We start from the raw sequence: 27,542 nt of genomic DNA, 5'->3' as shown, positions 1-27,542 counted from the left end.
GGGTTTTTAAGATATTGTGGTGACCCACTCCTCTACGCAGTCCAGGTACAATTATTGGTGCGAATCATAAAAGTTCAGGGTTTTTAAGATATTGTGGTGACCCACTCCTCTACGCAGTCCAGGTACAATTATTGGTGCGAATCATAAAAGTTCAGGGTTTTTAAGATATTGTGGTGACCCACTCCTCTACGCAGTCCAGGTACAATTATTGGTGCGAATCATAAAAGTTCAGGGTTTTTAATATATTGTGGTGACCCACTCCTCTACGCAGTCCAGGTACAATTATTGGTGCGAATCATAAAAGTTCAGGGTTTTTAAGATATTGTGGTGACCCACTCCTCTACGCAGTCCAGGTACAATTATTGGTGCGAATCATAAAAGTTCAGGGTTTTTAATATATTGTGGTGACCCACTCCTCTACGCAGTCCAGGTACAATTATTGGTGCGAATCATAAAAGTTCAGGGTTTTTAATATATTGTGGTGACCCACTCCTCTACGCAGTCCAGGTACAATTATTGGTGCGAATCATAAAAGTTCAGGGTTTTTAATATATTGTGGTGACCCACTCCTCTACGCAGTCCAGGTACAATTATTGGTGCGAATCATAAAAGTTCAGGGTTTTTAAGATATTGTGGTGACCCACTCCTCTACGCAGTCCAGGTACAATTATTGGTGCGAATCATAAAAGTTCAGGGTTTTTAAGATATTGTGGTGACCCACTCCTCTACGCAGTCCAGGTACAATTATTGGTGTGAATCATAAAAGTTCAGGGTTTTTAAGATATTGTGGTGACCCACTCCTCTACGCAGTCCAGAAAGATACCTTGTTGCAACGTTTTGGACTAATAACTATATTGTGAGGTGTTCAGAATACACTGTAAATTAGTGGAAATGCTTGTTATTGAATGTTATTGAGGTTAATAATAGCCTAGGAGTGAAAATAAGCCCAAAAACTTGATTTTTAAACTTTTTATGTTTTTTTCAAAAAAAATCCGAATCCAATACCTTAAATCCGAACCGAGACCTTTCGTCAAGTGTTTTGCGAGACAAATCCGAACCTCAAAAATAACGAAAATCCGGATCCAAAACACAAAACACGAGACCTCAAAAGTCGCCGGTGCACATCCCTAGTGTCTGGGCACTTCAGCATAAAGTGATGGGAGACACCTAGTTGAGTGTAGTGTATTCCTTCATATGTAGGGATCTACTTATAGTGCAGAGGAGGTTTAGTTGAGATCAGATCTTCCCTAACACCAATACATCAAAAGTAAAATTGATCTTGTAACTATACAAGGTCTCCAACGTAATAGCAAAAAAGTAAAACTTAGATCAAACAAAAAACAAATTTAAAGATAAAAAAATGATGAAAACAAAATCTGACACTATTCCCTGTCCTTCTTCCCAGCATGAGGAAACCACTTTAATCACTGTGAGACACATGCAAAAATGTCTGAATGTCACACAAAATGAACGGCACTCCATAATTTAGGAAATTTTACCAACACCCAAATATAGTACACTTATGTGGTGTGAGGAGACACAAGGTGGGAAAGGACTGTCTCTGGATTCTGATTTTACTAAGAGACCACCCATCCAAGATGGACCCCTAATGAAGGACTAGGAAACAGGGACCCTGGGTACATCGATATGGGTAGGATAACACCCTCAGACAGTCAGTGTAAATAATCACATTTTTTTATCAAGTTGAGTCCAGATAGAGATCACTAAATGTCAGAAAGGATCACTCTCTATTACAGTGTCAGAGGTCAGGACAGGTCACAGCTGGTGTTTCTGTAGTGCAGTGGTTATCACATTCGCCTCACACGCGAAAGGTCCCCAGTTCGAAACTGGGCAGAAACAGGCCTTAGTTCTCCTTTTATATAGGACATGTGAGATGTAAAATTGATATAATATCCTGTAAATACTATTTGTATCAACAGGAAGTTTTAATGGCATTGCATCAGTGTTCATTAGGGAAACTAGTGTATTGAAAGGAATAATACAACCCTGTAAGTAGCAAGTTATTTTTGGTACAGAATTTTAACAAGACAAACATAAGCATGCAGGATGTTCGATACTAGAGTAGTGGGATCTGTAGGGGTGAGGGTGTCAGAGTGAAGTTAGCCATGCATTGGGAAGGGGGGAACATTGTGGGGAGGTGGAGGGCCCCTGTTCTAATCATCTGTCCTGGGACCCATGATCTCTGATGACGGCCTTACCTCTTCCTATACAAGCAAGTTTTCTACTGGCTGTTCCCATTGTTTGACTACACTGCTTGCTTACATGTACAACACCATCTATCTCTCCACCTTCATTCATGATTCAACAATCTTTTCCATACGCCTCCTGTATATCTTAGCAATAGCTCCTGTCGGGCACCTAACCTCTCTATGTCTTTCAGGAACAAGTCCCAGAGATGATGTCAATGAGGTTTCAGGGAGAGATAGAAAGGGGCATTGCTTCCAAGCTTCTATATTGAATGCTGTGCGGAAGCGATTTATCTGCCAGGAACCACTCATCATTGTTCTTGGCCATGACACAGGGATCTGTGACTTGCCATAACTCCCTGCCTAAAATTAAACAAGACATTACAGTTACATCCTGTAGCCTGAAGGGGTTAATTTTATTAATTAACCATAGAGCAACAGCGAAACATAACTATAATTTACAAAGCATATTCTTGTAAATTAGTTACTAGTGAAGAGACAATTGAAGAACATTATTCAGCGTTAATTCCAAACAGTGTAGCTGCCTCGTTAGCGCAGTAGGTAGCGCGTCAGTCTCATAATCTGAAGGTCATGAGTTTGATCCTCACATGGGGCAACCTGTCTTTTTTTCACCCCTCTCTATGTTCTTTCTATGTTGTCAAACCAGCCATATTGCTCTGAGACGACTTAGAGGTTGCACTGACAGCCCAAGGTTCCAGTGAGTGGGCAAGAACTGATTCATATGGCTATTGCCCTCCTAATCACTTGAACCTGATGCTCAATAGGATTGCTGTGTTCAAAATGTGTAAGTGTCTGGGCACTTCAGCATAAAGTGATGGGAGACACCTAGTTGAGTGTAGTGTATTCCTTCATATGTAGGGATCTACTTATAGTGCAGAGGAGGTTTAGTTGAGATCAGATCTTCCCTAACACCAATACATCAAAAGTAAAATTGATCTTGTAACTATACAAGGTCTCCAACGTAATAGCAAAAAAGTAAAACTTAGATCAAACAAAAAACAAATTTAAAGATAAAAAAATGATGAAAACAAAATCTGACACTATTCCCTGTCCTTCTTCCCAGCATGAGGAAACCACTTTAATCACTGTGAGACACATGCAAAAATGTCTGAATGTCACACAAAATGAACGGCACTCCATAATTTAGGAAATTTTACCAACACCCAAATATAGTACACTTATGTGGTGTGAGGAGACACAAGGTGGGAAAGGACTGTCTCTGGATTCTGATTTTACTAAGAGACCACCCATCCAAGATGGACCCCTAATGAAGGACTAGGAAACAGGGACCCTGGGTACATCGATATGGGTAGGATAACACCCTCAGACAGTCAGTGTAAATCATCACATTTTTTTATCAAGTTGAGTCCAGATAGAGATCACTAAATGTCAGAAAGGATCACTCTCTATTACAGTGTCAGAGGTCAGGACAGGTCACAGCTGGTGTTTCTGTAGTGTAGTGGTTATCACGTTCGCCTCACACGCGAAAGGTCCCCAGTTCGAAACTGGGCAGAAACAGGCCTTAGTTCTCCTTTTATATAGGACATGTGAGATGTAAAATTGATATAATATCCTGTAAATACTATTTGTATCAACAGGAAGTTTTAATGGCATTGCATCAGTGTTCATTAGGGAAACTAGTGTATTGAAAGGAATAATACAACCCTGTAAGTAGCAAGTTATTTTTGGTACAGAATTTTAACAAGACAAACATAAGCATGCAGGATGTTCGATACTAGAGTAGTGGGATCTGTAGGGGTGAGGGTGTCAGAGTGAAGTTAGCCATGCATTGGGAAGGGGGGAACATTGTGGGGAGGTGGAGGGCCCCTGTTCTAATCATCTGTCCTGGGACCCATGATCTCTGATGACGGCCTTACCTCTTCCTATACAAGCAAGTTTTCTACTGGCTGTTCCCATTGTTTGACTACACTGCTTGCTTACATGTACAACACCATCTATCTCTCCACCTTCATTCATGATTCAACAATCTTTTCCATACGCCTCCTGTATATCTTAGCAATAGCTCCTGTCGGGCACCTAACCTCTCTATGTCTTTCAGGAACAAGTCCCAGAGATGATGTCAATGAGGTTTCAGGGAGAGATAGAAAGGGGCATTGCTTCCAAGCTTCTATATTGAATGCTGTGCGGAAGCGATTTATCTGCCAGGAACCACTCATCATTGTTCTTGGCCATGACACAGGGATCTGTGACTTGCCGTAACTCCCTGCCTAAAATTAAACAAGACATTACAGTTACATCCTGTAGCCTGAAGGGGTTAATTTTATTAATTAACCATAGAGCAACAGCGAAACATAACTATAATTTACAAAGCATATTCTTGTAAATTAGTTACTAGTGAAGAGACAATTGAAGAACATTATTCAGCGTTAATTCCAAACAGTGTAGCTGCCTCGTTAGCGCAGTAGGTAGCGCGTCAGTCTCATAATCTGAAGGTCATGAGTTTGATCCTCACATGGGGCAACCTGTCTTTTTTTCACCCCTCTCTATGTTCTTTCTATGTTGTCAAACCAGCCATATTGCTCTGAGACGACTTAGAGGTTGCACTGACAGCCCAAGGTTCCAGTGAGTGGGCAAGAACTGATTCATATGGCTATTGCCCTCCTAATCACTTGAACCTGATGCTCAATAGGATTGCTGTGTTCAAAATGTGTAAGTGTCTGGGCACTTCAGCATAAAGTGATGGGAGACACCTAGTTGAGTGTAGTGTATTCCTTCATATGTAGGGATCTACTTATAGTGCAGAGGAGGTTTAGTTGAGATCAGATCTTCCCTAACACCAATACATCAAAAGTAAAATTGATCTTGTAACTATACAACGTCTCCAACGTAATAGCAAAAAAGTAAAACTTAGATCAAACAAAAAACAAATTTAAAGATAAAAAAATGATGAAAACAAAATCTGACACTATTCCCTGTCCTTCTTCCCAGCATGAGGAAACCACTTTAATCACTGTGAGACACATGCAAAAATGTCTGAATGTCACACAAAATGAACGGCACTCCATAATTTAGGAAATTTTACCAACACCCAAATATAGTACACTTATGTGGTGTGAGGAGACACAAGGTGGGAAAGGACTGTCTCTGGATTCTGATTTTACTAAGAGACCACCCATCCAAGATGGACCCCTAATGAAGGACTAGGAAACAGGGACCCTGGGTACATCGATATGGGTAGGATAACACCCTCAGACAGTCAGTGTAAATAATCACATTTTTTTATCAAGTTGAGTCCAGATAGAGATCACTAAATGTCAGAAAGGATCACTCTCTATTACAGTGTCAGAGGTCAGGACAGGTCACAGCTGGTGTTTCTGTAGTGTAGTGGTTATCACGTTCACCTCACACGCGAAAGGTCCCCAGTTCGAAACTGGGCAGAAACAGGCCTTAGTTCTCCTTTTATATAGGACATGTGAGATGTAAAATTGATATAATATCCTGTAAATACTATTTGTATCAACAGGAAGTTTTAATGGCATTGCATCAGTGTTCATTAGGGAAACTAGTGTATTGAAAGGAATAATACAACCCTGTAAGTAGCAAGTTATTTTTGGTACAGAATTTTAACAAGACAAACATAAGCATGCAGGATGTTCGATACTAGAGTAGTGGGATCTGTAGGGGTGAGGGTGTCAGAGTGAAGTTAGCCATGCATTGGGAACGGGGGAACATTGTGGGGAGGTGGAGGGGCCCTGTTCTAATCATCTGTCCTGGGACCCATGATCTCTGATGACGGCCTTACCTCTTCCTATACAAGCAAGTTTTCTACTGGCTGTTCCCATTGTTTGACTACACTGCTTGCTTACATGTACAACACCATCTATCTCTCCACCTTCATTCATGATTCAACAATCTTTTCCATACGCCTCCTGTATATCTTAGCAATAGCTCCTGTCGGGCACCTAACCTCTCTATGTCTTTCAGGAACAAGTCCCAGGGATGATGTCAATGAGGTTTCAGGGAGAGATAGAAAGGGGCATTGTTTCCCAGCTTCTATATTGAATGCTGTGCGGAAGCGATTTATCTGCCAGGAACCACTCATCATTGTTCTTGGCCATGACACAGGGATCTGTGACTTGCCGTAACTCCCTGCCTAAAATTAAACAAGACATTACAGTTACATCCTGTAGCCTGAAGGGGTTCATTTTATTAATTAACCATAGAGCAACAGCGAAACATAACTATAATTTACAAAGCATATTCTTGTAAATTAGTTACTAGTGAAGAGACAATTGAAGAACATTATTCAGCGTTAATTCCAAACAGTGTAGCTGCCTCGTTAGCGCAGTAGGTAGCGCGTCAGTCTCATAATCTGAAGGTCATGGGTTCGATCCTCACATGGGGCAACCTGTCTTTTTCTCACCCCTCTCTATGTTCTTTCTATGTTGTCAAACCAGCCATATTGCTCTGAGACGACTTAGAGGTTGCACTGACAGCCCAAGGTTCCAGTGAGTGGGCAAGAACTGATTCATATGGCTATTGCCCTCCTAATCACTTGAACCTGATGCTCAATAGGATTGCTGTGTTCAAAATGTGTAAGTGTCTGGGCACTTCAGCATAAAGTGATGGGAGACACCTAGTTGAGTTTAGTGTATTCCTTCATATGTAGGGATCTACTTATAGTGCAGAGGAGGTTTAGTTGAGATCAGATCTTCCCTAACACCAATACATCAAAAGTAAAATTGATCTTGTAACTATACAAGGTCTCCAACGTAATAGCAAAAAAGTAAAACTTAGATCAAACAAAAAACAAATTTAAAGATAAAAAAATGATGAAAACAAAATCTGACACTATTCCCTGTCCTTCTTCCCAGCATGAGGAAACCACTTTAATCACTGTGAGACACATGCAAAAATGTCTGAATGTCACACAAAATGAACGGCACTCCATAATTTAGGAAATTTTACCAACACCCAAATATAGTACACTTATGTGGTGTGATGAGACACAAGGTGGGAAAGGACTGTCTCTGGATTCTGATTTTACTAAGAGACCACCCATCCAAGATGGACCCCTAATGAAGGACTAGGAAACAGGGACCCTGGGTACATCGATATGGGTAGGATAACACCCTCAGACAGTCAGTGTAAATAATCACATTTTTTTATCAAGTTGAGTCCAGATAGAGATCACTAAATGTCAGAAAGGATCACTCTCTATTACAGTGTCAGAGGTCAGGACAGGTCACAGCTGGTGTTTCTGTAGTGTAGTGGTTATCACATTCGCCTCACACGCGAAAGGTCCCCAGTTCGAAACTGGGCAAAAACAGGCCTTAGTTCTCCTTTTATATAGGACATGTGAGATGTAAAATTGATATAATATCCTGTAAATACTATTTGTATCAACAGGAAGTTTTAATGGCATTGCATCAGTGTTCATTAGGGAAACTAGTGTATTGAAAGGAATAATACAACCCTGTAAGTAGCAAGTTATTTTTGGTACAGAATTTTAACAAGACAAACATAAGCATGCAGGATGTTCGATACTAGAGTAGTGGGATCTGTAGGGGTGAGGGTGTCAGAGTGAAGTTAGCCATGCATTGGGAAGGGGGGAACATTGTGGGGAGGTGGAGGGCCCCTGTTCTAATCATCTGTCCTGGGACCCATGATCTCTGATGACGGCCTTACCTCTTCCTATACAAGCAAGTTTTCTACTGGCTGTTCCCATTGTTTGACTACACTGCTTGCTTACATGTACAACACCATCTATCTCTCCACCTTCATTCATGATTCAACAATCTTTTCCATACGCCTCCTGTATATCTTAGCAATAGCTCCTGTCGGGCACCTAACCTCTCTATGTCTTTCAGGAACAAGTCCCAGGGATGATGTCAATGAGGTTTCAGGGAGAGATAGAAAGGGGCATTGCTTCCCAGCTTCTATATTGAATGCTGTGCGGAAGCGATTTATCTGCCAGGAACCACTCATCATTGTTCTTGGCCATGACACAGGGATCTGTGACTTGCCGTAACTCCCTGCCTAAAATTAAACAAGACATTACAGTTACATCCTGTAGCCTGAAGGGGTTCATTTTATTAATTAACCATAGAGCAACAGCGAAACATAACTATAATTTACAAAGCATATTCTTGTAAATTAGTTACTAGTGAAGAGACAATTGAAGAACATTATTCAGCGTTAATTCCAAACAGTGTAGCTGCCTCGTTAGCGCAGTAGGTAGCGCGTCAGTCTCATAATCTGAAGGTCGTGAGTTCGATCCTCACATGGGGCAACCTGTCTTTTTCTCACCCCTCTCTATGTTCTTTCTATGTTGTCAAACCAGCCATATTGCTCTGAGACGACTTAGAGGTTGCACTGACAGCCCAAGGTTCCAGTGAGTGGGCAAGAACTGATTCATATGGCTATTGCCCTCCTAATCACTTGAACCTGATGCTCAATAGGATTGCTGTGTTCAAAATGTGTAAGTGTCTGGGCACTTCAGCATAAAGTGATGGGAGACACCTAGTTGAGTGTAGTGTATTCCTTCATATGTAGGGATCTACTTATAGTGCAGAGGAGGTTTAGTTGAGATCAGATCTTCCCTAACACCAATACATCAAAAGTAAAATTGATCTTGTAACTATACAAGGTCTCCAACGTAATAGCAAAAAAGTAAAACTTAGATCAAACAAAAAACAAATTTAAAGATAAAAAAATGATGAAAACAAAATCTGACACTATTCCCTGTCCTTCTTCCCAGCATGAGGAAACCACTTTAATCACTGTGAGACACATGCAAAAATGTCTGAATGTCACACAAAATGAACGGCACTCCATAATTTAGGAAATTTTACCAACACCCAAATATAGTACACTTATGTGGTGTGATGAGACACAAGGTGGGAAAGGACTGTCTCTGGATTCTGATTTTACTAAGAGACCACCCATCCAAGATGGACCCCTAATGGAGGACTAGGAAACAGGGACCCTGGGTACATCGATATGGGTAGGATAACACCCTCAGACAGTCAGTGTAAATAATCACATTTTTTTATCAAGTTGAGTCCAGATAGAGATCACTAAATGTCAGAAAGGATCACTCTCTATTACAGTGTCAGAGGTCAGGACAGGACACAGCTGGTGTTTCTGTAGTGTAGTGGTTATCACGTTCGCCTCACACGCGAAAGGTCCCCAGTTCGAAACTGGGCAGAAACAGGCCTGAGTTCTCCTTTTATATAGGACATGTGAGATGTAAAATTGATATAATATCCTGTAAATACTATTTGTATCAACAGGAAGTTTTAATGGCATTGCATCAGTGTTCATTAGGGAAACTAGTGTATTGAAAGGAATAATACAACCCTGTAAGTGGCAAGTTATTTTTGGTACAGAATTTTAACAAGACAAACATAAGCATGCAGGATGTTCGATACTAGAGTAGTGGGATCTGTAGGGGTGAGGGTGTCAGAGTGAAGTTAGCCATGCATTGGGAAGGGGGGAACATTGTGGGGAGGTGGAGGGGCCCTGTTCTAATCATCTGTCCTGGGACCCATGATCTCTGATGACGGCCTTACCTCTTCCTATACAAGCAAGTTTTCTACTGGCTGTTCCCATTGTTTGACTACACTGCTTGCTTACATGTACAACACCATCTATCTCTCCACCTTCATTCATGATTCAACAATCTTTTCCATACGCCTCCTGTATATCTTAGCAATAGCTCCTGTCGGGCACCTAACCTCTCTATGTCTTTCAGGAACAAGTCCCAGGGATGATGTCAATGAGGTTTCAGGGAGAGATAGAAAGGGGCATTGCTTCCCAGCTTCTATATTGAATGCTGTGCGGAAGCGATTTATCTGCCAGGAACCACTCATCATTGTTCTTGGCCATGACACAGGGATCTGTGACTTGCCGTAACTCCCTGCCTAAAATTAAACAAGACATTACAGTTACATCCTGTAGCCTGAAGGGGTTAATTGTATTAATTAACCATAGAGCAACAGCGAAACATAACTATAATTTACAAAGCATATTCTTGTAAATTAGTTACTAGTGAAGAGACAATTGAAGAACATTATTCAGCGTTAATTCCAAACAGTGTAGCTGCCTCGTTAGCGCAGTAGGTAGCGCGTCAGTCTCATAATCTGAAGGTCGTGAGTTCGATCCTCACATGGGGCAACCTGTCTTTTTCTCACCCCTCTCTATGTTCTTTCTATGTTGTCAAACCAGCCATATTGCTCTGAGACGACTTAGAGGTTGCACTGACAGCCCAAGGTTCCAGTGAGTGGGCAAGAACTGATTCATATGGCTATTGCCCTCCTAATCACTTGAACCTGATGCTCAATAGGATTGCTGTGTTCAAAATGTGTAAGTGTCTGGGCACTTCAGCATAAAGTGATGGGAGACACCTAGTTGAGTGTAGTGTATTCCTTCATATGTAGGGATCTACTTATAGTGCAGAGGAGGTTTAGTTGAGATCAGATCTTCCCTAACACCAATACATCAAAAGTAAAATTGATCTTGTAACTATACAAGGTCTCCAACGTAATAGCAAAAAAGTAAAACTTAGATCAAACAAAAAACAAATTTAAAGATAAAAAAATGATGAAAACAAAATCTGACACTATTCCCTGTCCTTCTTCCCAGCATGAGGAAACCACTTTAATCACTGTGAGACACATGCAAAAATGTCTGAATGTCACACAAAATGAACGACACTCCATAATTTAGGAAATTTTACCAACACCCAAATATAGTACACTTATGTGGTGTGATGAGCCACAAGGTGGGAAAGGACTGTCTCTGGATTCTGATTTTACTAAGAGACCACCCATCCAAGATGGACCCCTAATGAAGGACTAGGAAACAGGGACCCTGGGTACATCGATATGGGTAGGATAACACCCTCAGACAGTCAGTGTAAATAATCACATTTTTTTATCAAGTTGAGTCCAGATAGAGATCACTAAATGTCAGAAAGGATCACTCTCTATTACAGTGTCAGAGGTCAGGACAGGACACAGCTGGTGTTTCTGTAGTGTAGTGGTTATCACGTTCGCCTCACACGCGAAAGGTCCCCAGTTCGAAACTGGGCAGAAACAGGCCTGAGTTCTCCTTTTATATAGGACATGTGAGATGTAAAATTGATATAATATCCTGTAAATACTATTTGTATCAACAGGAAGTTTTAATGGCATTGCATCAGTGTTCATTAGGGAAACTAGTGTATTGTAAGGAATAATACAACCCTGTAAGTGGCAAGTTATTTTTGGTACAGAATTTTAACAAGACAAACATAAGCATGCAGGATGTTCGATACTAGAGTAGTGGGATCTGTAGGGGTGAGGGTGTCAGAGTGAAGTTAGCCATGCATTGGGAACGGGGGAACATTGTGGGGAGGTGGAGGGGCCCTGTTCTAATCATCTGTCCTGGGACCCATGATCTCTGATGACGGCCTTACCTCTTCCTATACAAGCAAGTTTTCTACTGGCTGTTCCCATTGTTTTACTACACTGCTTGCTTACATGTACAACACCATCTATCTCTCCACCTTCATTCATGATTCAACAATCTTTTCCATACGCCTCCTGTATATCTTAGCAATAGCTCCTGTCGGGCACCTAACCTCTCTATGTCTTTCAGGAACAAGTCCCAGGGATGATGTCAATGAGGTTTCAGGGAGAGATAGAAAGGGGCATTGCTTCCCAGCTTCTATATTGAATGCTGTGCGGAAGCGATTTATCTGCCAGGAACCACTCATCATTGTTCTTGGCCATGACACAGGGATCTGTGACTTGCCGTAACTCCCTGCCTAAAATTAAACAAGACATTACAGTTACATCCTGTAGCCTGAAGGGGTTCATTTTATTAATTAACCATAGAGCAACAGCGAAACATAACTATAATTTACAAAGCATATTCTTGTAAATTAGTTACTAGTGAAGAGACAATTGAAGAACATTATTCAGCGTTAATTCCAAGCAGTGTAGCTGCCTCGTTAGCGCAGTAGGTAGCGCGTCAGTCTCATAATCTGAAGGTCGTGAGTTCGATCCTCACATGGGGCAACCTGTCTTTTTCTCACCCCTCTCTATGTTCTTTCTATGTTGTCAAACCAGCCATATTGCTCTGAGACGACTTAGAGGTTGCACTGACAGCCCAAGGTTCCAGTGAGTGGGCAAGAACTGATTCATATGGCTATTGCCCTCCTAATCACTTGAACCTGATGCTCAATAGGATTGCTGTGTTCAAAATGTGTAAGTGTCTGGGCACTTCAGCATAAAGTGATGGGAGACACCTAGTTGAGTGTAGTGTATTCCTTCATATGTAGGGATCTACTTATAGTGCAGAGGAGGTTTAGTTGAGATCAGATCTTCCCTAACACCAATACATCAAAAGTAAAATTGATTTTGTAACTATACAAGGTCTCCAACGTAATAGCAAAAAAGTAAAACTTAGATCAAACAAAAAACAAATTTAAAGATAAAAAAATGATGAAAACAAAATCTGACACTATTCCCTGTCCTTCTTCCCAGCATGAGGAAACCACTTTAATCACTGTGAGACACATGCAAAAATGTCTGAATGTCACACAAAATGAACGGCACTCCATAATTTAGGAAATTTTACCAACACCCAAATATAGTACACTTATGTGGTGTGATGAGACACAAGGTGGGAAAGGACTGTCTCTGGATTCTGATTTTACTAAGAGACCACCCATCCAAGATGGACCCCTAATGAAGGACTAGGAAACAGGGACCTTGGGTACATCGATATGGGTAGGATAACACCCTCAGACAGTCAGTGTAAATAATCACATTTTTTTATCAAGTTGAGTCCAGATAGAGATCACTAAATGTCAGAAAGGATCACTCTCTATTACAGTGTCAGAGGTCAGGACAGGACACAGCTGGTGTTTCTGTAGTGTAGTGGTTATCACATTCGCCTCACACGCGAAAGGTCCCCAGTTCGAAACTGGGCAGAAACAGGCCTTAGTTCTCCTTTTATATAGGACATGTGAGATGTAAAATTGATATAATATCCTGTAAATACTATTTGTATCAACAGGAAGTTTTAATGGCATTGCATCAGTGTTCATTAGGGAAACTAGTGTATTGAAAGGAATAATACAACCCTGTAAGTAGCAAGTTATTTTTGGTACAGAATTTTAACAAGACAAACATAAGCATGCAGGATGTTCGATACTAGAGTAGTGGGATCTGTAGGGGTGAGGGTGTCAGAGTGAAGTTAGCCATGCATTGGGAAGGGGGGAACATTGTGGGGAGGTGGAGGGCCCCTGTTCTAATCATCTGTCCTGGGACCCATGATCTCTGATGACGGCCTTACCTCTTCCTATACAAGCAAGTTTTCTACTGGCTGTTCCCATTGTTTGACTACACTGCTTGCTTACATGTACAACACCATCTATCTCTCCACCTTCATTCATGATTCAACAATCTTTTCCATACGCCTCCTGTATATCTTAGCAATAGCTCCTGTCGGGCACCTAACCTCTCTATGTCTTTCAGGAACAAGTCCCAGGGATGATGTCAATGAGGTTTCAGGGAGAGATAGAAAGGGGCATTGCTTCCCAGCTTCTATATTGAATGCTGTGCGGAAGCGATTTATCTGCCAGGAACCACTCATCATTGTTCTTGGCCATGACACAGGGATCTGTGACTTGCCGTAACTCCCTGCCTAAAATTAAACAAGACATTACAGTTACATCCTGTAGCCTGAAGGGGTTCATTTTATTAATTAACCATAGAGCAACAGCGAAACATAACTATAATTTACAAAGCATATTCTTGTAAATTAGTTACTAGTGAAGAGACAATTGAAGAACATTATTCAGCGTTAATTCCAAGCAGTGTAGCTGCCTCGTTAGCGCAGTAGGTAGCGCGTCAGTCTCATAATCTGAAGGTCGTGAGTTCGATCCTCACATGGGGCAACCTGTCTTTTTCTCACCCCTCTCTATGTTCCTTCTATGTTGTCAAACCAGCCATATTGCTCTGAGACGACTTAGAGGTTGCACTGACAGCCCAAGGTTCCAGTGAGTGGGCAAGAACTGATTCATATGGCTATTGCCCTCCTAATCACTTGAACCTGATGCTCAATAGGATTGCTGTGTTCAAAATGTGTAAGTGTCTGGGCACTTCAGCATAAAGTGATGGGAGACACCTAGTTGAGTGTAGTGTATTCCTTCATATGTAGGGATCTACTTATAGTGCAGAGGAGGTTTAGTTGAGATCAGATCTTCCCTAACACCAATACATCAAAAGTAAAATTGATTTTGTAACTATACAAGGTCTCCAACGTAATAGCAAAAAAGTAAAACTTAGATCAAACAAAAAACAAATTTAAAGATAAAAAAATGATGAAAACAAAATCTGACACTATTCCCTGTCCTTCTTCCCAGCATGAGGAAACCACTTTAATCACTGTGAGACACATGCAAAAATGTCTGAATGTCACACAAAATGAACGGCACTCCATAATTTAGGAAATTTTACCAACACCCAAATATAGTACACTTATGTGGTGTGATGAGACACAAGGTGGGAAAGGACTGTCTCTGGATTCTGATTTTACTAAGAGACCACCCATCCAAGATGGACCCCTAATGAAGGACTAGGAAACAGGGACCTTGGGTACATCGATATGGGTAGGATAACACCCTCAGACAGTCAGTGTAAATAATCACATTTTTTTATCAAGTTGAGTCCAGATAGAGATCACTAAATGTCAGAAAGGATCACTCTCTATTACAGTGTCAGAGGTCAGGACAGGACACAGCTGGTGTTTCTGTAGTGTAGTGGTTATCACATTCGCCTCACACGCGAAAGGTCCCCAGTTCGAAACTGGGCAGAAACAGGCCTTAGTTCTCCTTTTATATAGGACATGTGAGATGTAAAATTGATATAATATCCTGTAAATACTATTTGTATCAACAGGAAGTTTTAATGGCATTGCATCAGTGTTCATTAGGGAAACTAGTGTATTGAAAGGAATAATACAACCCTGTAAGTAGCAAGTTATTTTTGGTACAGAATTTTAACAAGACAAACATAAGCATGCAGGATGTTCGATACTAGAGTAGTGGGATCTGTAGGGGTGAGGGTGTCAGAGTGAAGTTAGCCATGCATTGGGAAGGGGGGAACATTGTGGGGAGGTGGAGGGCCCCTGTTCTAATCATCTGTCCTGGGACCCATGATCTCTGATGACGGCCTTACCTCTTCCTATACAAGCAAGTTTTCTACTGGCTGTTCCCATTGTTTGACTACACTGCTTGCTTACATGTACAACACCATCTATCTCTCCACCTTCATTCATGATTCAACAATCTTTTCCATACGCCTCCTGTATATCTTAGCAATAGCTCCTGTCGGGCACCTAACCTCTCTATGTCTTTCAGGAACAAGTCCCAGGGATGATGTCAATGAGGTTTCAGGGAGAGATAGAAAGGGGCATTGCTTCCCAGCTTCTATATTGAATGCTGTGCGGAAGCGATTTATCTGCCAGGAACCACTCATCATTGTTCTTGGCCATGACACAGGGATCTGTGACTTGCCGTAACTCCCTGCCTAAAATTAAACAAGACATTACAGTTACATCCTGTAGCCTGAAGGGGTTCATTTTATTAATTAACCATAGAGCAACAGCGAAACATAACTATAATTTACAAAGCATATTCTTGTAAATTAGTTACTAGTGAAGAGACAATTGAAGAACATTATTCAGCGTTAATTCCAAGCAGTGTAGCTGCCTCGTTAGCGCAGTAGGTAGCGCGTCAGTCTCATAATCTGAAGGTCGTGAGTTCGATCCTCACATGGGGCAACCTGTCTTTTTCTCACCCCTCTCTATGTTCCTTCTATGTTGTCAAACCAGCCATATTGCTCTGAGACGACTTAGAGGTTGCACTGACAGCCCAAGGTTCCAGTGAGTGGGCAAGAACTGATTCATATGGCTATTGCCCTCCTAATCACTTGAACCTGATGCTCAATAGGATTGCTGTGTTCAAAATGTGTAAGTGTCTGGGCACTTCAGCATAAAGTGATGGGAGACACCTAGTTGAGTGTAGTGTATTCCTTCATATGTAGGGATCTACTTATAGTGCAGAGGAGGTTTAGTTGAGATCAGATCTTCCCTAACACCAATACATCAAAAGTAAAATTGATTTTGTAACTATACAAGGTCTCCAACGTAATAGCAAAAAAGTAAAACTTAGATCAAACAAAAAACAAATTTAAAGATAAAAAAATGATGAAAACAAAATCTGACACTATTCCCTGTCCTTCTTCCCAGCATGAGGAAACCACTTTAATCACTGTGAGACACATGCAAAAATGTCTGAATGTCACACAAAATGAACGGCACTCCATAATTTAGGAAATTTTACCAACACCCAAATATAGTACACTTATGTGGTGTGATGAGACACAAGGTGGGAAAGGACTGTCTCTGGATTCTGATTTTACTAAGAGACCACCCATCCAAGATGGACCCCTAATGAAGGACTAGGAAACAGGGACCCTGGGTACATCGATATGGGTAGGATAACACCCTCAGACAGTCAGTGTAAATAATCACATTTTTTTATCAAGTTGAGTCCAGATAGAGATCACTAAATGTCAGAAAGGATCACTCTCTATTACAGTGTCAGAGGTCAGGACAGGTCACAGCTGGTGTTTCTGTAGTGTAGTGGTTATCACGTTCACTTCACACGCGAAAGGTCCCCAGTTTGAAACTGGGCAGAAACAGGCCTTAGTTCTCCTTTTATATAGGACATGTGAGATGTAAAATTGATATAATATCCTGTAAATACTATTTGTATCAACAGGAAGTTTTAATGGCATTGCATCAGTGTTCATTAGGGAAACTAGTGTATTGAAAGGAATAATACAACCCTGTAAGTAGCAAGTTATTTTTGGTACAGAATTTTAACAAGACAAACATAAGCATGCAGGATGTTCGATACTAGAGTAGTGGGATCTGTAGGGGTGAGGGTGTCAGAGTGAAGTTAGCCATGCATTGGGAAGGGGGGAACATTGTGGGGAGGTGGAGGGCCCCTGTTCTAATCATCTGTCCTGGGACCCATGATCTCTGATGACGGCCTTACCTCTTCCTATACAAGCAAGTTTTCTACTGGCTGTTCCCATTGTTTGACTACACTGCTTGCTTACATGTACAACACCATCTATCTCTCCACCTTCATTCATGATTCAACAATCTTTTCCATACGCCTCCTGTATATCTTAGCAATAGCTCCTGTCGGGCACCTAACCTCTCTATGTCTTTCAGGAACAAGTCCCAGGGATGATGTCAATGAGGTTTCAGGGAGAGATAGAAAGGGGCATTGCTTCCCAGCTTCTATATTGAATGCTGTGCGGAAGCGATTTATCTGCCAGGAACCACTCATCATTGTTCTTGGCCATGACACAGGGATCTGTGACTTGCCGTAACTCCCTGCCTAAAATTAAACAAGACATTACAGTTACATCCTGTAGCCTGAAGGGGTTCATTTTATTAATTAACCATAGAGCAACAGCGAAACATAACTATAATTTACAAAGCATATTCTTGTAAATTAGTTACTAGTGAAGAGACAATTGAAGAACATTATTCAGCGTTAATTCCAAACAGTGTAGCTGCCTCGTTAGCGCAGTAGGTAGCGCGTCAGTCTCATAATCTGAAGGTCGTGAGTTCGATCCTCACATGGGGCAACCTGTCTTTTTCTCACCCCTCTCTATGTTCTTTCTATGTTGTCAAACCAGCCATATTGCTCTGAGACGACTTAGAGGTTGCACTGACAGCCCAAGGTTCCAGTGAGTGGGCAAGAACTGATTCATATGGCTATTGCCCTCCTAATCACTTGAACCTGATGCTCAATAGGATTGCTGTGTTCAAAATGTGTAAGTGTCTGGGCACTTCAGCATAAAGTGATGGGAGACACCTAGTTGAGTGTAGTGTATTCCTTCATATGTAGGGATCTACTTATAGTGCAGAGGAGGTTTAGTTGAGATCAGATCTTCCCTAACACCAATACATCAAAAGTAAAATTGATTTTGTAACTATACAAGGTCTCCAACGTAATAGCAAAAAAGTAAAACTTAGATCAAACAAAAAACAAATTTAAAGATAAAAAAATGATGAAAACAAAATCTGACACTATTCCCTGTCCTTCTTCCCAGCATGAGGAAACCACTTTAATCACTGTGAGACACATGCAAAAATGTCTGAATGTCACACAAAATGAACGGCACTCCATAATTTAGGAAATTTTACCAACACCCAAATATAGTACACTTATGTGGTGTGATGAGACACAAGGTGGGAAAGGACTGTCTCTGGATTCTGATTTTACTAAGAGACCACCCATCCAAGATGGACCCCTAATGAAGGACTAGGAAACAGGGACCCTGGGTACATCGATATGGGTAGGATAACACCCTCAGACAGTCAGTGTAAATAATCACATTTTTTTATCAAGTTGAGTCCAGATAGAGATCACTAAATGTCAGAAAGGATCACTCTCTATTACAGTGTCAGAGGTCAGGACAGGTCACAGCTGGTGTTTCTGTAGTGTAGTGGTTATCACGTTCACCTCACACGCGAAAGGTCCCCAGTTTGAAACTGGGCAGAAACAGGCCTTAGTTCTCCTTTTATATAGGACATGTGAGATGTAAAATTGATATAATATCCTGTAAATACTATTTGTATCAACAGGAAGTTTTAATGGCATTGCATCAGTGTTCATTAGGGAAACTAGTGTATTGAAAGGAATAATACAACCCTGTAAGTAGCAAGTTATTTTTGGTACAGAATTTTAACAAGACAAACATAAGCATGCAGGATGTTCGATACTAGAGTAGTGGGATCTGTAGGGGTGAGGGTGTCAGAGTGAAGTTAGCCATGCATTGGGAAGGGGGGAACATTGTGGGGAGGTGGAGGGCCCCTGTTCTAATCATCTGTCCTGGGACCCATGATCTCTGATGACGGCCTTACCTCTTCCTATACAAGCAAGTTTTCTACTGGCTGTTCCCATTGTTTGACTACACTGCTTGCTTACATGTACAACACCATCTATCTCTCCACCTTCATTCATGATTCAACAATCTTTTCCATACGCCTCCTGTATATCTTAGCAATAGCTCCTGTCGGGCACCTAACCTCTCTATGTCTTTCAGGAACAAGTCCCAGGGATGATGTCAATGAGGTTTCAGGGAGAGATAGAAAGGGGCATTGCTTCCCAGCTTCTATATTGAATGCTGTGCGGAAGCGATTTATCTGCCAGGAACCACTCATCATTGTTCTTGGCCATGACACAGGGATCTGTGACTTGCCGTAACTCCCTGCCTAAAATTAAACAAGACATTACAGTTACATCCTGTAGCCTGAAGGGGTTCATTTTATTAATTAACCATAGAGCAACAGCGAAACATAACTATAATTTACAAAGCATATTCTTGTAAATTAGTTACTAGTGAAGAGACAATTGAAGAACATTATTCAGCGTTAATTCCAAACAGTGTAGCTGCCTCGTTAGCGCAGTAGGTAGCGCGTCAGTCTCATAATCTGAAGGTCGTGAGTTCGATCCTCACATGGGGCAACCTGTCTTTTTCTCACCCCTCTCTATGTTCTTTCTATGTTGTCAAACCAGCCATATTGCTCTGAGACGACTTAGAGGTTGCACTGACAGCCCAAGGTTCCAGTGAGTGGGCAAGAACTGATTCATATGGCTATTGCCCTCCTAATCACTTGAACCTGATGCTCAATAGGATTGCTGTGTTCAAAATGTGTAAGTGTCTGGGCACTTCAGCATAAAGTGATGGGAGACACCTAGTTGAGTGTAGTGTATTCCTTCATATGTAGGGATCTACTTATAGTGCAGAGGAGGTTTAGTTGAGATCAGATCTTCCCTAACACCAATACATCAAAAGTAAAATTGATTTTGTAACTATACAAGGTCTCCAACGTAATAGCAAAAAAGTAAAACTTAGATCAAACAAAAAACAAATTTAAAGATAAAAAAATGATGAAAACAAAATCTGACACTATTCCCTGTCCTTCTTCCCAGCATGAGGAAACCACTTTAATCACTGTGAGACACATGCAAAAATGTCTGAATGTCACACAAAATGAACGGCACTCCATAATTTAGGAAATTTTACCAACACCCAAATATAGTACACTTATGTGGTGTGATGAGACACAAGGTGGGAAAGGACTGTCTCTGGATTCTGATTTTACTAAGAGACCACCCATCCAAGATGGACCCCTAATGAAGGACTAGGAAACAGGGACCCTGGGTACATCGATATGGGTAGGATAACACCCTCAGACAGTCAGTGTAAATAATCACATTTTTTTATCAAGTTGAGTCCAGATAGAGATCACTAAATGTCAGAAAGGATCACTCTCTATTACAGTGTCAGAGGTCAGGACAGGACACAGCTGGTGTTTCTGTAGTGTAGTGGTTATCACGTTCGCCTCACACGCGAAAGGTCCCCAGTTCGAAACTGGGCAGAAACAGGCCTTAGTTCTCCTTTTATATAGGACATGTGAGATGTAAAATTGATATAATATCCTGTAAATACTATTTGTATCAACAGGAAGTTTTAATGGCATTGCATCAGTGTTCATTAGGGAAACTAGTGTATTGAAAGGAATAATACAACCCTGTAAGTAGCAAGTTATTTTTGGTACAGAATTTTAACAAGACAAACATAAGCATGCAGGATGTTCGATACTAGAGTAGTGGGATCTGTAGGGGTGAGGGTGTCAGAGTGAAGTTAGCCATGCATTGGGAAGGGGGGAACATTGTGGGGAGGTGGAGGGCCCCTGTTCTAATCATCTGTCCTGGGACCCATGATCTCTGATGACGGCCTTACCTCTTCCTATACAAGCAAGTTTTCTACTGGCTGTTCCCATTGTTTGACTACACTGCTTGCTTACATGTACAACACCATCTATCTCTCCACCTTCATTCATGATTCAACAATCTTTTCCATACGCCTCCTGTATATCTTAGCAATAGCTCCTGTCGGGCACCTAACCTCTCTATGTCTTTCAGGAACAAGTCCCAGGGATGATGTCAATGAGGTTTCAGGGAGAGATAGAAAGGGGCATTGCTTCCCAGCTTCTATATTGAATGCTGTGCGGAAGCGATTTATCTGCCAGGAACCACTCATCATTGTTCTTGGCCATGACACAGGGATCTGTGACTTGCCGTAACTCCCTGCCTAAAATTAAACAAGACATTACAGTTACATCCTGTAGCCTGAAGGGGTTAATTGTATTAATTAACCATAGAGCAACAGCGAAACATAACTATAATTTACAAAGCATCTTCTTGTAAATTAGTTACTAGTGAAGAGACAATTGAAGAACATTATTCAGCGTTAATTCCAAACAGTGTAGCTGCCTTGTTAGCGCAGTAGGTAGCGCGTCAGTCTCTTAATCTGAAGGTCGTGAGTTCGATCCTCACATGGGGCAACCTGTCTTTTTCTCACCCCTCTCTATGTTCTTTCTATGTTGTCAAACCAGCCACATTGCTCTGAGACGACTTAGAGGTTGCACTGACAGCCCAAGGTTCCAGTGAGTGGGCAAGAACTGATTCATATGGCTATTGCCCTCCTAATCACTTGAACCTGATGCTCAATAGGATTGCTGTGTTCAAAATGTGTAAGTGTCTGGGCACTTCAGCATAAAGTGATGGGAGACACCTAGTTGAGTGTAGTGTATTCCTTCATATGTAGGGATCTACTTATAGTGCAGAGGAGGTTTAGTTGAGATCAGATCTTCCCTAACACCAATACATCAAAAGTAAAATTGATTTTGTAACTATACAAGGTCTCCAACGTAATAGCAAAAAAGTAAAACTTAGATCAAACAAAAAACAAATTTAAAGATAAAAAAATGATGAAAACAAAATCTGACACTATTCCCTGTCCTTCTTCCCAGCATGAGGAAACCACTTTAATCACTGTGAGACACATGCAAAAATGTCTGAATGTCACACAAAATGAACGGCACTCCATAATTTAGGAAATTTTACCAACACCCAAATATAGTACACTTATGTGGTGTGATGAGACACAAGGTGGGAAAGGACTGTCTCTGGATTCTGATTTTACTAAGAGACCACCCATCCAAGATGGACCCCTAATGAAGGACTAGGAAACAGGGACCCTGGGTACATCGATATGGGTAGGATAACACCCTCAGACAGTCAGTGTAAATAATCACATTTTTTTATCAAGTTGAGTCCAGATAGAGATCACTAAATGTCAGAAAGGATCACTCTCTATTACAGTGTCAGAGGTCAGGACAGGACACAGCTGGTGTTTCTGTAGTGTAGTGGTTATCACGTTCGCCTCACACGCGAAAGGTCCCCAGTTCGAAACTGGGCAGAAACAGGCCTTAGTTCTCCTTTTATATAGGACATGTGAGATGTAAAATTGATATAATATCCTGTAAATACTATTTGTATCAACAGGAAGTTTTAATGGCATTGCATCAGTGTTCATTAGGGAAACTAGTGTATTGAAAGGAATAATACAACCCTGTAAGTAGCAAGTTATTTTTGGTACAGAATTTTAACAAGACAAACATAAGCATGCAGGATGTTCGATACTAGAGTAGTGGGATCTGTAGGGGTGAGGGTGTCAGAGTGAAGTTAGCCATGCATTGGGAACGGGGGAACATTGTGGGGAGGTGGAGGGGCCCTGTTCTAATCATCTGTCCTGGGACCCATGATCTCTGATGACGGCCTTACCTCTTCCTATACAAGCAAGTTTTCTACTGGCTGTTCCCATTGTTTGACTACACTGCTTGCTTACATGTACAACACCATCTATCTCTCCACCTTCATTCATGATTCAACAATCTTTTCCATACGCCTCCTGTATATCTTAGCAATAGCTCCTGTCGGGCACCTAACCTCTCTATGTCTTTCAGGAACAAGTCCCAGGGATGATGTCAATGAGGTTTCAGGGAGAGATAGAAAGGGGCATTGCTTCCCAGCTTCTATATTGAATGCTGTGCGGAAGCGATTTATCTGCCAGGAACCACTCATCATTGTTCTTGGCCATGACACAGGGATCTGTGACTTGCCGTAACTCCCTGCCTAAAATTAAACAAGACATTACAGTTACATCCTGTAGCCTGAAGGGGTTCATTTTATTAATTAACCATAGAGCAACAGCGAAACATAACTATAATTTACAAAGCATATTCTTGTAAATTAGTTACTAGTGAAGAGACAATTAAAGAACATTATTCAGCGTTAATTCCAAACAGTGTAGCTGCCTTGTTAGCGCAGTAGGTAGCGCATCAGTCTCTTAATCTGAAGGTCGTGAGTTCGATCCTCACATGGGGCAACCTGTCTTTTTCTCACCCCTCTCTATGTTCTTTCTATGTTGTCAAACCAGCCACATTGCTCTGAGACGACTTAGAGGTTGCACTGACAGCCCAAGGTTCCAGTGAGTGGGCAAGAACTGATTCATATGGCTATTGCCCTCCTAATCACTTGAACCTGATGCTCAATAGGATTGCTGTGTTCAAAATGTGTAAGTGTCTGGGCACTTCAGCATAAAGTGATGGGAGACACCTAGTTGAGTGTAGTGTATTCCTTCATATGTAGGGATCTACTTATAGTGCAGAGGAGGTTTAGTTGAGATCAGATCTTCCCTAACACCAATACATCAAAAGTAAAATTGATTTTGTAACTATACAAGGTCTCCAACGTAATAGCAAAAAAGTAAAACTTAGATCAAACAAAAAACAAATTTAAAGATAAAAAAATGATGAAAACAAAATCTGACACTATTCCCTGTCCTTCTTCCCAGCATGAGGAAACCACTTTAATCACTGTGAGACACATGCAAAAATGTCTGAATGTCACACAAAATGAACGGCACTCCATAATTTAGGAAATTTTACCAACACCCAAATATAGTACACTTATGTGGTGTGATGAGACACAAGGTGGGAAAGGACTGTCTCTGGATTCTGATTTTACTAAGAGACCACCCATCCAAGATGGACCCCTAATGAAGGACTAGGAAACAGGGACCCTGGGTACATCGATATGGGTAGGATAACACCCTCAGACAGTCAGTGTAAATAATCACATTTTTTTATCAAGTTGAGTCCAGATAGAGATCACTAAATGTCAGAAAGGATCACTCTCTATTACAGTGTCAGAGGTCAGGACAGGACACAGCTGGTGTTTCTGTAGTGTAGTGGTTATCACGTTCGCCTCACACGCGAAAGGTCCCCAGTTCGAAACTGGGCAGAAACAGGCCTTAGTTCTCCTTTTATATAGGACATGTGAGATGTAAAATTGATATAATATCCTGTAAATACTATTTGTATCAACAGGAAGTTTTAATGGCATTGCATCAGTGTTCATTAGGGAAACTAGTGTATTGAAAGGAATAATACAACCCTGTAAGTAGCAAGTTATTTTTGGTACAGAATTTTAACAAGACAAACATAAGCATGCAGGATGTTCGATACTAGAGTAGTGGGATCTGTAGGGGTGAGGGTGTCAGAGTGAAGTTAGCCATGCATTGGGAAGGGGGGAACATTGTGGGGAGGTGGAGGGCCCCTGTTCTAATCATCTGTCCTGGGACCCATGATCTCTGATGACGGCCTTACCTCTTCCTATACAAGCAAGTTTTCTACTGGCTGTTCCCATTGTTTGACTACACTGCTTGCTTACATGTACAACACCATCTATCTCTCCACCTTCATTCATGATTCAACAATCTTTTCCATACGCCTCCTGTATATCTTAGCAATAGCTCCTGTCGGGCACCTAACCTCTCTATGTCTTTCAGGAACAAGTCCCAGGGATGATGTCAATGAGGTTTCAGGGAGAGATAGAAAGGGGCATTGCTTCCCAGCTTCTATATTGAATGCTGTGCGGAAGCGATTTATCTGCCAGGAACCACTCATCATTGTTCTTGGCCATGACACAGGGATCTGTGACTTGCCGTAACTCCCTGCCTAAAATTAAACAAGACATTACAGTTACATCCTGTAGCCTGAAGGGGTTAATTGTATTAATTAACCATAGAGCAACAGCGAAACATAACTATAATTTACAAAGCATCTTCTTGTAAATTAGTTACTAGTGAAGAGACAATTGAAGAACATTATTCAGCGTTAATTCCAAACAGTGTAGCTGCCTTGTTAGCGCAGTAGGTAGCGCGTCAGTCTCTTAATCTGAAGGTCGTGAGTTCGATCCTCACATGGGGCAACCTGTCTTTTTCTCACCCCTCTCTATGTTCTTTCTATGTTGTCAAACCAGCCACATTGCTCTGAGACGACTTAGAGGTTGCACTGACAGCCCAAGGTTCCAGTGAGTGGGCAAGAACTGATTCATATGGCTATTGCCCTCCTAATCACTTGAACCTGATGCTCAATAGGATTGCTGTGTTCAAAATGTGTAAGTGTCTGGGCACTTCAGCATAAAGTGATGGGAGACACCTAGTTGAGTGTAGTGTATTCCTTCATATGTAGGGATCTACTTATAGTGCAGAGGAGGTTTAGTTGAGATCAGATCTTCCCTAACACCAATACATCAAAAGTAAAATTGATCTTGTAACTATACAAGGTCTCCAACGTAATAGCAAAAAAGTAAAACTTAGATCAAACAAAAAACAAATTTAAAGATAAAAAAATGATGAAAACAAAATCTGACACTATTCCCTGTCCTTCTTCCCAGCATGAGGAAACCACTTTAATCACTGTGAGACACATGCAAAAATGTCTGAATGTCACACAAAATGAACGGCACTCCATAATTTAGGAAATTTTACCAACACCCAAATATAGTACACTTATGTGGTGTGATGAGACACAAGGTGGGAAAGGACTGTCTCTGGATTCTGATTTTACTAAGAGACCACCCATCCAAGATGGACCCCTAATGAAGGACTAGGAAACAGGGACCCTGGGTACATCGATATGGGTAGGATAACACCCTCAGACAGTCAGTGTAAATAATCACATTTTTTTATCAAGTTGAGTCCAGATAGAGATCACTAAATGTCAGAAAGGATCACTCTCTATTACAGTGTCAGAGGTCAGGACAGGACACAGCTGGTGTTTCTGTAGTGTAGTGGTTATCACGTTCGCCTCACACGCGAAAGGTCCCCAGTTCGAAACTGGGCAGAAACAGGCCTTAGTTCTCCTTTTATATAGGACATGTGAGATGTAAAATTGATATAATATCCTGTAAATACTATTTGTATCAACAGGAAGTTTTAATGGCATTGCATCAGTGTTCATTAGGGAAACTAGTGTATTGAAAGGAATAATACAACCCTGTAAGTAGCAAGTTATTTTTGGTACAGAATTTTAACAAGACAAACATAAGCATGCAGGATGTTCGATACTAGAGTAGTGGGATCTGTAGGGGTGAGGGTGTCAGAGTGAAGTTAGCCATGCATTGGGAACGGGGGAACATTGTGGGGAGGTGGAGGGGCCCTGTTCTAATCATCTGTCCTGGGACCCATGATCTCTGATGACGGCCTTACCTCTTCCTATACAAGCAAGTTTTCTACTGGCTGTTCCCATTGTTTGACTACACTGCTTGCTTACATGTACAACACCATCTATCTCTCCACCTTCATTCATGATTCAACAATCTTTTCCATACGCCTCCTGTATATCTTAGCAATAGCTCCTGTCGGGCACCTAACCTCTCTATGTCTTTCAGGAACAAGTCCCAGGGATGATGTCAATGAGGTTTCAGGGAGAGATAGAAAGGGGCATTGCTTCCCAGCTTCTATATTGAATGCTGTGCGGAAGCGATTTATCTGCCAGGAACCACTCATCATTGTTCTTGGCCATGACACAGGGATCTGTGACTTGCCGTAACTCCCTGCCTAAAATTAAACAAGACATTACAGTTACATCCTGTAGCCTGAAGGGGTTCATTTTATTAATTAACCATAGAGCAACAGCGAAACATAACTATAATTTACAAAGCATATTCTTGTAAATTAGTTACTAGTGAAGAGACAATTGAAGAACATTATTCAGCGTTAATCCCAAACAGTGTAGCTGCCTCGTTAGCGCAGTAGGTAGCGCGTCAGTCTCATAATCTGAAGGTCGTGAGTTCGATCCTCACATGGGGCAACCTGTCTTTTTCTCACCCCTCTCTATGTTCTTTCTATGTTGTCAAACCAGCCACATTGCTCTGAGACGACTTAGAGGTTGCACTGACAGCCCAAGGTTCCAGTGAGTGGGCAAGAACTGATTCATATGGCTATTGCCCTCCTAATCACTTGAACCTGATGCTCAATAGGATTGCTGTGTTCAAAATGTGTAAGTGTCTGG

The 27,542-nt window shown here is 41.3% G+C and overlaps 28 non-coding genes across 28 annotated transcripts; all 28 read left to right on the top strand.

Moving 5' to 3' along the window:
- Positions 1–1,787: 1,787 nt before the first annotated feature.
- On the top strand, positions 1,788–1,860 carry TRNAV-CAC (transfer RNA valine (anticodon CAC)). The gene has a single exon. It is a non-coding gene; the product is annotated as a tRNA-Val (tRNA).
- Positions 1,861–2,750: 890 nt separating this feature from the next.
- Positions 2,751–2,823, top strand: TRNAM-CAU (transfer RNA methionine (anticodon CAU)). Its single transcript has one exon. It is a non-coding gene; the product is annotated as a tRNA-Met (tRNA).
- Positions 2,824–3,673: 850 nt separating this feature from the next.
- Positions 3,674–3,746, top strand: TRNAV-CAC (transfer RNA valine (anticodon CAC)). The gene has a single exon. It is a non-coding gene; the product is annotated as a tRNA-Val (tRNA).
- Positions 3,747–4,636: 890 nt separating this feature from the next.
- TRNAM-CAU (transfer RNA methionine (anticodon CAU)) lies at positions 4,637–4,709 on the top strand. The gene has a single exon. It is a non-coding gene; the product is annotated as a tRNA-Met (tRNA).
- An 850-nt stretch (positions 4,710–5,559) lies between these two features.
- TRNAV-CAC (transfer RNA valine (anticodon CAC)) lies at positions 5,560–5,632 on the top strand. The gene has a single exon. It is a non-coding gene; the product is annotated as a tRNA-Val (tRNA).
- An 890-nt stretch (positions 5,633–6,522) lies between these two features.
- TRNAM-CAU (transfer RNA methionine (anticodon CAU)) lies at positions 6,523–6,595 on the top strand. The gene has a single exon. It is a non-coding gene; the product is annotated as a tRNA-Met (tRNA).
- Positions 6,596–7,445: 850 nt separating this feature from the next.
- Positions 7,446–7,518, top strand: TRNAV-CAC (transfer RNA valine (anticodon CAC)). Its single transcript has one exon. It is a non-coding gene; the product is annotated as a tRNA-Val (tRNA).
- Positions 7,519–8,408: 890 nt separating this feature from the next.
- On the top strand, positions 8,409–8,481 carry TRNAM-CAU (transfer RNA methionine (anticodon CAU)). The gene has a single exon. It is a non-coding gene; the product is annotated as a tRNA-Met (tRNA).
- Positions 8,482–9,331: 850 nt separating this feature from the next.
- Positions 9,332–9,404, top strand: TRNAV-CAC (transfer RNA valine (anticodon CAC)). Its single transcript has one exon. It is a non-coding gene; the product is annotated as a tRNA-Val (tRNA).
- An 890-nt stretch (positions 9,405–10,294) lies between these two features.
- TRNAM-CAU (transfer RNA methionine (anticodon CAU)) lies at positions 10,295–10,367 on the top strand. The gene has a single exon. It is a non-coding gene; the product is annotated as a tRNA-Met (tRNA).
- Positions 10,368–11,217: 850 nt separating this feature from the next.
- Positions 11,218–11,290, top strand: TRNAV-CAC (transfer RNA valine (anticodon CAC)). The gene has a single exon. It is a non-coding gene; the product is annotated as a tRNA-Val (tRNA).
- An 890-nt stretch (positions 11,291–12,180) lies between these two features.
- Positions 12,181–12,253, top strand: TRNAM-CAU (transfer RNA methionine (anticodon CAU)). Its single transcript has one exon. It is a non-coding gene; the product is annotated as a tRNA-Met (tRNA).
- An 850-nt stretch (positions 12,254–13,103) lies between these two features.
- Positions 13,104–13,176, top strand: TRNAV-CAC (transfer RNA valine (anticodon CAC)). Its single transcript has one exon. It is a non-coding gene; the product is annotated as a tRNA-Val (tRNA).
- An 890-nt stretch (positions 13,177–14,066) lies between these two features.
- On the top strand, positions 14,067–14,139 carry TRNAM-CAU (transfer RNA methionine (anticodon CAU)). The gene has a single exon. It is a non-coding gene; the product is annotated as a tRNA-Met (tRNA).
- Positions 14,140–14,989: 850 nt separating this feature from the next.
- Positions 14,990–15,062, top strand: TRNAV-CAC (transfer RNA valine (anticodon CAC)). The gene has a single exon. It is a non-coding gene; the product is annotated as a tRNA-Val (tRNA).
- Positions 15,063–15,952: 890 nt separating this feature from the next.
- On the top strand, positions 15,953–16,025 carry TRNAM-CAU (transfer RNA methionine (anticodon CAU)). Its single transcript has one exon. It is a non-coding gene; the product is annotated as a tRNA-Met (tRNA).
- Positions 16,026–16,875: 850 nt separating this feature from the next.
- On the top strand, positions 16,876–16,948 carry TRNAV-CAC (transfer RNA valine (anticodon CAC)). Its single transcript has one exon. It is a non-coding gene; the product is annotated as a tRNA-Val (tRNA).
- An 890-nt stretch (positions 16,949–17,838) lies between these two features.
- TRNAM-CAU (transfer RNA methionine (anticodon CAU)) lies at positions 17,839–17,911 on the top strand. Its single transcript has one exon. It is a non-coding gene; the product is annotated as a tRNA-Met (tRNA).
- Positions 17,912–18,761: 850 nt separating this feature from the next.
- Positions 18,762–18,834, top strand: TRNAV-CAC (transfer RNA valine (anticodon CAC)). Its single transcript has one exon. It is a non-coding gene; the product is annotated as a tRNA-Val (tRNA).
- Positions 18,835–19,724: 890 nt separating this feature from the next.
- On the top strand, positions 19,725–19,797 carry TRNAM-CAU (transfer RNA methionine (anticodon CAU)). Its single transcript has one exon. It is a non-coding gene; the product is annotated as a tRNA-Met (tRNA).
- An 850-nt stretch (positions 19,798–20,647) lies between these two features.
- Positions 20,648–20,720, top strand: TRNAV-CAC (transfer RNA valine (anticodon CAC)). Its single transcript has one exon. It is a non-coding gene; the product is annotated as a tRNA-Val (tRNA).
- An 890-nt stretch (positions 20,721–21,610) lies between these two features.
- On the top strand, positions 21,611–21,683 carry TRNAK-CUU (transfer RNA lysine (anticodon CUU)). The gene has a single exon. It is a non-coding gene; the product is annotated as a tRNA-Lys (tRNA).
- An 850-nt stretch (positions 21,684–22,533) lies between these two features.
- Positions 22,534–22,606, top strand: TRNAV-CAC (transfer RNA valine (anticodon CAC)). Its single transcript has one exon. It is a non-coding gene; the product is annotated as a tRNA-Val (tRNA).
- An 890-nt stretch (positions 22,607–23,496) lies between these two features.
- TRNAK-CUU (transfer RNA lysine (anticodon CUU)) lies at positions 23,497–23,569 on the top strand. The gene has a single exon. It is a non-coding gene; the product is annotated as a tRNA-Lys (tRNA).
- Positions 23,570–24,419: 850 nt separating this feature from the next.
- On the top strand, positions 24,420–24,492 carry TRNAV-CAC (transfer RNA valine (anticodon CAC)). The gene has a single exon. It is a non-coding gene; the product is annotated as a tRNA-Val (tRNA).
- Positions 24,493–25,382: 890 nt separating this feature from the next.
- On the top strand, positions 25,383–25,455 carry TRNAK-CUU (transfer RNA lysine (anticodon CUU)). The gene has a single exon. It is a non-coding gene; the product is annotated as a tRNA-Lys (tRNA).
- An 850-nt stretch (positions 25,456–26,305) lies between these two features.
- Positions 26,306–26,378, top strand: TRNAV-CAC (transfer RNA valine (anticodon CAC)). Its single transcript has one exon. It is a non-coding gene; the product is annotated as a tRNA-Val (tRNA).
- Positions 26,379–27,268: 890 nt separating this feature from the next.
- Positions 27,269–27,341, top strand: TRNAM-CAU (transfer RNA methionine (anticodon CAU)). Its single transcript has one exon. It is a non-coding gene; the product is annotated as a tRNA-Met (tRNA).
- The last annotated feature ends 201 nt before the right edge of the window (positions 27,342–27,542 follow it).

The sequence above is a fragment of the Mixophyes fleayi genome (assembly GCF_038048845.1).
Source record: "Mixophyes fleayi isolate aMixFle1 chromosome 4 unlocalized genomic scaffold, aMixFle1.hap1 SUPER_4_unloc_1, whole genome shotgun sequence".
Classification (NCBI taxonomy): Eukaryota; Metazoa; Chordata; class Amphibia; order Anura; family Limnodynastidae; genus Mixophyes; species Mixophyes fleayi.
Note: the sequence above shows the minus strand (reverse complement) of the source record. Positions and strands in the feature narration are given on the sequence as shown.